General features: G+C 32.8%; 1 long non-coding RNA gene across 1 annotated transcript; it reads left to right on the top strand.

The window, feature by feature from the left end:
* Window positions 1–1,229: 1,229 nt before the first annotated feature.
* LOC110791174 (uncharacterized) lies at window positions 1,230–4,689 on the top strand. Its single transcript, XR_002534029.2, has 3 exons — window positions 1,230–1,384; window positions 1,868–1,964; window positions 4,595–4,689. It is a non-coding gene; the product is annotated as an uncharacterized lncRNA (long non-coding RNA).
* Window positions 4,690–7,623: the final 2,934 nt, after the last annotated feature.

The following is a 7,623-nucleotide window of genomic DNA, read 5'->3' as shown; positions in this document are numbered from 1 at the left end:
CGGGTTAATTTTCACCTAAAATTAGCTAATTCGGTATCACAAGCTGGTAAGTTCGGGTCTAATATTTATTAGCAATCTGGATTTCTTTATTTTTGAGGGGGAAAATTAGTTCATTAATAAAGAGACATACAACATCTACAAGAGAAATATAGATTTAAAAAGTACATGGCAAATGGAATCAAATAAAAGCTTTTTTCATCAAAATTACGGTCGTTGAATAAATCTTGCATGGTAGTACGTCTTCCGTATATAACACTAGAATATGTAACATTTTTAGAGAGGGTCAGAGAGAGAGTGTAACAGCCTTGGTTTTACGCAGCTTTTAATCTATTGTTAAGCATAAATTAATTTCTTAACTTGGTATTTAAAAATTACTTTTGAAACTAATTTGATATTAGGATCTTGAAATTTTGTTAAAATGGTGAATGAATTTGAGATTTTCATTAGTATATCTAAGCTAGTTTTCGAATTTATTCTCGTGTTTTACCTTGGGATAAGTTTTTGAAAAATTTATTTGTTTTATGAGTTTATATTTTGTTAAATTTAAATTAATTTATTTAAACTCAATAATTTTAATGGAATTAAGATTTCTATTTTAAATCAAATTAATGATAATATATTTTTCTTATTTTTGTTAATTTAATTAGTTAAAGGGATATTTTCCAAATTAATAATTTAAACTTATTAAAGTTGAATTAAGCTAAATGAATACTCTCTTGCCTAATGTCCCATTTCCTTTATTAGGTGATGAGTCATCCAACAAAAACCAACAATGCTTTCAAAACCATGGGCTTGGAATAGAAAGAAATAGAAATAAAATCCCTAACTCTTTTTCTCTCTCCTCTTACTCGTGCTCCTCCCCCCTTCACTCGGCTCTCCTCCTCTCCATCACTCCGCTGCACCAACCACCTCTACCACCGCGCCACTTCTCCCCTAGCTTCTGTTCCTCGCCGGTTGCCACCGGTGTTGTTGTGGTTGTTGTTGATTTTTGCATTACTTCGCTGCTAACCCTCTCTCTCGTCTCTCCTCCTCCTCTCGACCTTGCGCAATTCCACCGCCAGTGGTAGCCTTGAATGGTCATCGTCGATATTCCATCCCTCAATTGGGTAATCTCTTTAATCTTGTTGTTAATTGATTTGAGTTTTATTGAATTGGGAAAATTCCAAACCCTAACTTAAGATTTTGTTCTCTCTCCTCTGGTTGTGGTGGTGTGTCGTGGCTGCTGCCCTCTTCGATGTTGACTCCTCTGCTTTGGTGGTGGTGCGTCGCCCTCTCCGGCGCCGGCCTCTCTTCTCCATCTTCCTTTCAACTTCATGGTGTGGTTGTTGTCGTTGGTCATTGCCTTGTTGTTGTTGCTACTTCGTGCTTCCTTTTTCTCTCAAGGGTACAACTCAAAACCAAACCTTATTCCATCTAATTTTAAGTTTATCATGTTCAACTGTTACAACTATGAGAATATAATTTATTATTGAATTATTATTTTGGTTACATTAAAATGATTTTGAATTTTGAATTAACTGATTTTGATAGTATAAATGAGTAATTCGGAGCAAAGAAGGGTTCTTGAAGCAAAGAAGGGTTCTAATATATAAATATGATTTTGAATTAACTGTTTCTTGAAGCAAAGAAGGGTTCTAATATATAAATATGATTGAGTTTTCTAAATCGATTTTATAAATCAAATAAATATTGTAATTATAGTTTCAATCATAATCCATGTCCAGCAGCCCAAATCGGCCTTTTGAAGTATATGTGTCATGTTAATTTCAAAACTATGATTTCGAAAATCATTCAAGATTCTAAAGAGTTCATAAAGTTCTAGTTGATTCTAGTGAGTAGTTTATTAACTCAAGTATTTCTTGTTGAGGTAAATGATTGGAGAAGGGTTAAAGAGATTTGGATCATGGAGTTAATCGAAGAATGATGATCGAATGAGGCTTGGGATTTATGTGTGGCGGTTCGAGGTACACATCGTCCAACCAACTTCAATGTTTGAAAATATATCTTGTGTTTAAGTATCATGTATATATATATGTATAGATTGAATGTCGTTTTGCGAATTGAATGTTAGTTTGCGAATTAAATTGTGTTTTGCAAAACTGAATTGTATTTACAAATTGATTTGTTCTTTGCAAATTGAAATGCGTTTTGCAAATTGAAATGCGTTTTGCAAATTGAAATGCGTTTTGGCAAATTGAAATGCGTATTCCGTGTTGAATTATGCTTTACAAATTGAATGGTAATATTTTAGGAATCTTTATACTTTTGAATGAATATTGGTGTTGATCAGGAATTTGAGTGATGGTTTAAGTTGAAAGGTTGTGTGATTAGATAGTTGAGTTGCTCGAGAGTTCTTGAGGTTGAATTTGGGAATAAGTTAGAATCAAGGTTAGTAATGAGGTATGCAAATGAGTTAAAAGGTTTATGAAAGAGTCAAGAAAATAAGAAGATCATGAATAGAGATGCTGATGGTTAATGTAAGTGGAGGTTGAACTCAAGAGGTCGTGAAGTTGCATCAAGTCTTAATATGGGTCGTTGTCTATTAACCACAAATTAATAATGAAGAAAATTAAAATGTTGGATTTGGAAGGAAAAATTATTTTGAGTACGAAACTATTTCTAATTCCTTTTTAGAAAGACAAACCTATTTCTTTAGGGCGATATTCTTCAGAAGGAGTTTTATTATTTACTTTATAAAACCACATCTATTTTGAGTTTTCCAAAAGTCAAACGTATTCTGAAAATCGTGAACTGTAAATTAAGAATTCTTTTAATGTAGTAAATGAGAATCTTTAAATTACCTTAAGTATAAAAACAAACTGAGTTTTCAATGATTCTTCAATGATTCGTTTCAAGGGTTTATAATCATTCCTGACAAGCCATATTTACTTTAGAATTTCCTAAAAAGTCGCATGTTTTTCCTAAAACTACGAACTATGGAACTTAAACTAGCTTGAACAATATTAAAGTGTTTAATGAACTTAAGAGTTGGAACTATTATACTAAAGTTTTTTCAGCTTTGTTTTAAGTTCTTTAAATACCAATAGTTTTTAAATAAGTAAATCATTATCAAGTTTTTAAAAGAGTTTATTATATAGAATAACAATACACTTTAAAGTAAATAATCAAGTTTTCATACTTTTGTAACCTAATGGTTTGAAATCTATCGAGAGGACTTTTCAATGAATAATAAAGATTATGTTTGAGTAATTATGTTTTATGTAAATGTTTATAAAATACATTTCAGGCACCCTAAGCTATTAAATGATGAATTCGGATTCGAGGAAAGTATAACCTATTGATAGCCTTGGGATCATAAATGAGTATCACTCACTAGCAGTCAATTATTAATCAATGATAAGGAGTGGTTCTAAGTTAAAAGGGAGTAGTTAAGAAGAGTGTCCAAATTTTAATTATATCGTTACAGTTTGATTAAGTGTAAGAGAAAGTGTCAGCAAGTTTTGAGATTGATATTTATATAATTGGGTTAAGGAATTATTCTGAATAGGAATTGAGTTGAAATATATTGAGAATGAAGCTAGTACATGAGTAAGGGAATGCAAATGATATTTTGAGAACGAAATTGCATATATTGATGATAAAATGCTTAAGTAGGGGAAAGTAGCCGAGTATGTGTGCCGTAGTGCTCACATGCTTCGGTAATGAAAAACATTTAAAGCGAGTGCTACAAAAGTAGACTCGTTGAAGCGGGATAGACCCGTAGTTCGGCGGGATAGACCCGTTAAAGCGGCTTGGCCGTAAAGCGAGTGCTACAAAAGTAGACTCGTAGAGGCGGGATAGACCCGTAATTAGGGACATGTCCTAGTTAAGTCTTGCAAGCGTATGCTTATCGATTAGAAGGGTGACGACCCCCACCAAATAGAGACAGTTGGTTGAATAACCCCTCTCTATTCGTGTTCACTTTCCCCAACAGTAAGCTAATATGTTGCGACTGTGTAAGCTATTATGTTGAATTAAGTTATCTATTCTTGCATTGAATTATGAAATCATGTCGAACATGTATTGTGAGTTTGATCTGTGTCATGAGAACTTTATGAAGAGAATTATATGTCTTTGGCAATATTGTGCGAATGAGTTTCCATTGAGTTGTAAATGGATATATATTTTGAGCTTCACCTTGCGGTATAAATGATGGCTTGGGGAAGTTTACTTTTAGAGAAATACTTGGTACATGCATGGTTATGAGTAATTGTCGAGTAAGGTTATGGTTGGAAATGATTAACGGTATGGTGGGATTAATTAGATGAATCTTAAATTGCAAGCTTTATTATTGAAGTAATTGTGAATTTAGAAATTCTGTGCGATGATAAGTAAGGTCTGGAGCTATTGCGAATAAAACTTTATTATATTGTTTTCCAAACGTTTGCTAAATAATAAGGATTTGATGAAATAGATTTCAACGAAATTATATTGTTTTATTAAGTAATGTTTTCAAGTGTGCTTATAAGAAAAATTGATTTTCAAAACGAAAACTAAAACTATTTTGAGCCACCTATCAAATGTATTTTAGGTTGGATGTGTGTACTCAGATTTCCGCTGATTTTGTTCAATGAACCTGTCCTGGTGGGGGCAGAGTTGTATTTTGCAGGACTATGAAGATCATGAATAAGTTATCGGCTAGAAGATGCTTAATGGTTATTTAATTTCAAGGTGCAACTGAATCCAGATAATTTTTTAAGAAGATGATTTTAGTTATCAAAGTCGTAACCGAAGCTTTCTCAACTTATTATTAAGTTGGTTGTAATTTATTGTCCCTAGGTAATCTTTTTGGGTCATTGTTGTTGATTAAGCTTGTGATTGATCCTTTAAAGTTGTTGGAGGAGTTCAGATTGTATAGCGGGGTTAATTGTAGTTTATTATTTATGGATTACATATCCGTGTTAGAGTTGTAGTTAAGTCAAGTTGTTTGGTTCAAGTTTAAGTGAGATTAGAAGTATCTCATTAAGTGTGGGCGGTCACAGTGACACCCCCGATGTTGTTTTGGGAAATGTTATATGTTGGAATGTTGTAATTGAAGCTGGTGAAAGAAAATCTGACGTAATTTCCTAAGAAATGTTTTAGGTTGTCCATATTTAAGGGAATAGCTGCCAAATTTTATTTTTTTTAATAATTAATTAAGTTTAAGAGTTTTAATTAGTGTCTTTGAGATAGGCTAAGCCCGTGATTAAATCTTTGAAGTTGTTTGAAGAGTTAAAGTTTGTTTAGCAGGATTTAATTTGTAACTAGCAAGCAGCTCGTTAAGGGTGGGCTGTTACAGAGAGGGTATAACAATTTGTTCTAGTCGCGAGGAGGATTTCCACTCGATTCATCTAAATGCATGTACTCGAAAAAATGATATATGTTGCGATCCCCATAAAACGTTACCAACAAACCAATTCTACTTAAATCCACTACAAGGAAATGACAAACAAAAAATACTAAAACTAACTCCACCACAGGGGGGCCTATTCTGAAAATTTATTGAATTTAAAAAACAATAGCTGAATCAAACGAAGAAAAAGGTCGAAAATAGTCTAATTTATGGAAAAAAGGAAGACTATTTTCGACCTACAACGGCCAAGAATATAAACCATATAATAGGAGGGGGAGATTAGCCCTCTAAATAGTTATTACCGCAAATTGGATCCTACAAGAATAGTACAAATGAAGATCGTTATTCAAATCAAGTTGGAGAAGAAGAATCCAAAGAAGACGAAAATCAAACGCTTTTATGTAAAATTAAAATTAAAATTAGATAAGGGTGAGTTGGTGACCAATCAAGCAAAGTCATGATTTCAGTTGTTGGCATGCTGGAGAAGAGGAGGAGAGAAAGTTAAAAAGTAAAAAACAATATTAGACCAATAAATTACGACACCGTATTTACTTTAACTGTTAATGAGGTTAATAAAAAAACTAAGACGGTTTTGGGAAGGATAGGTTAATAGTTGGGATTATCTATCACATCATAACACTTATAAAGCCTTGAACTTATAAACTATTCACCCAATTGTTTATTTACTATTTTGTCCTCATTTTGTGCCTTAATATTTTTGTCTTATTCTTATCAATAGTGCGAGGACAATTGTACCCTTGGTCATATTGCTACCATTTGTCTCCTTTCTTCTTCTTCTTCTCCTCCTCATCTTTTGCCTTTTCTTCTTCCTTTTGCCGACAACTCAATAACTCATTCCACTGAATTTCTCCCGTCACTCTTTCTAACATAGCTTTCCTCCGCCCTCTTGTGTCTCTTATCAATGTTGCTCGTGGAATGCTACAATATCAATTACACAAATATTTTAAACGTATATACGATTTTATATCATTAATTACACGCAAATCGAACTTTAGCATTGCTTTTTTAGCATTTAAAGCAAGTTTTTAAATGTCAGTCTTTTACATAACATTTTTGCAAAATAAACTAGTTAGTACCCCGGGCGATGCCCCGGATAGTAGAAAAATGAATTAATTAGATTATTATATAACTCGTTTTGAGTCTAATTTAATTTGTTACATTATAATATATCTTGCTTATGCTTTAATGAATTTTAACATGTACTCCCTCCGTATTTTTTTAAGAGATACACTTGGCCGGGCACGGGTATTAAGAAGAATAATTGAATGAAATAAAATAATAAAGCAAGTGGAGTTGGATAGATATTTTAATAATTAAATATGTGGGGGACCATGTCATTTTGGTGGGTGGAGGGTGGGGTGGGTTTATGAAAATATTTGTTTAATAGCATGGTGGGTGATAGGGTATATTAGATGTACTATTTAATTAGATGGTGGGGTTGATAAGTTACTAAAAATGGCAAGTGTATCTCTTAAATAAATACGGCCGGAAAAGGCAAGTGTATCTCTTAAAAAAATACGGAGGGAGTAATAATTACTACTCCCTCCGTTCCTAAATAAGTGTCACATTTGCTTTTTTGGCGTTCCCTTATAAGTGTCACATTTCTATTTTTAAACATATACTTTTCCCACTTTTTCACACACTTTTCACACTTTTCCATACACTTTTCCCACTTTTCTATAAATCATGATTACTTTTACTTACACATTCTACACTTTTCCACTTGTCAATCCTCACATCCACTTTAATTTGTACTTTATCCAATTAAACAATTATCTACTTCATCCTTTCCCCAAAAAAAACATTCTCAATCATTAACTATTACACACTTTACAATTTTATTAATTACCGTGCCGGAGCCCAAATGTGACACTTATTTAGGAACGGAGGGAGTAACTCGTAAAAGTAAATGATTCAGATCATTTTTCTCATTATATTGACTTAATATAATTGTGCAGGTACAAAAAACAACAAAATGAATTGTGGCGTAATGGTTAAAATATGTGACTAACAAATGAGAGGTCATAGGTTCGAAACCTTATAACTAACCTTTTTTCATGATCAAGAAAATTATATGAGATGCATGACATGTCAAAGATGACGATGCGGCATGTCATCGATAATAGGAAGCGACATGTGGCGAAATGACATTCCTTGCATTGGAGATTTAATAATAGTATAGATTTGTATACCTTGGGGGGATCGTGCGGCTAGCGCATGGTCCAACAATTAGTTATTACTAAAACTGAGTTAAGTATAAGCTAGATGGT

Source organism: Spinacia oleracea, chromosome 3 (genome assembly GCF_020520425.1).
Source record: "Spinacia oleracea cultivar Varoflay chromosome 3, BTI_SOV_V1, whole genome shotgun sequence".
Taxonomy (NCBI): domain Eukaryota; kingdom Viridiplantae; phylum Streptophyta; class Magnoliopsida; order Caryophyllales; family Amaranthaceae; genus Spinacia; species Spinacia oleracea.
The sequence above is the reverse complement of the archived record's forward strand: the minus strand, read 5'-3'. Positions and strand labels throughout refer to the sequence as shown.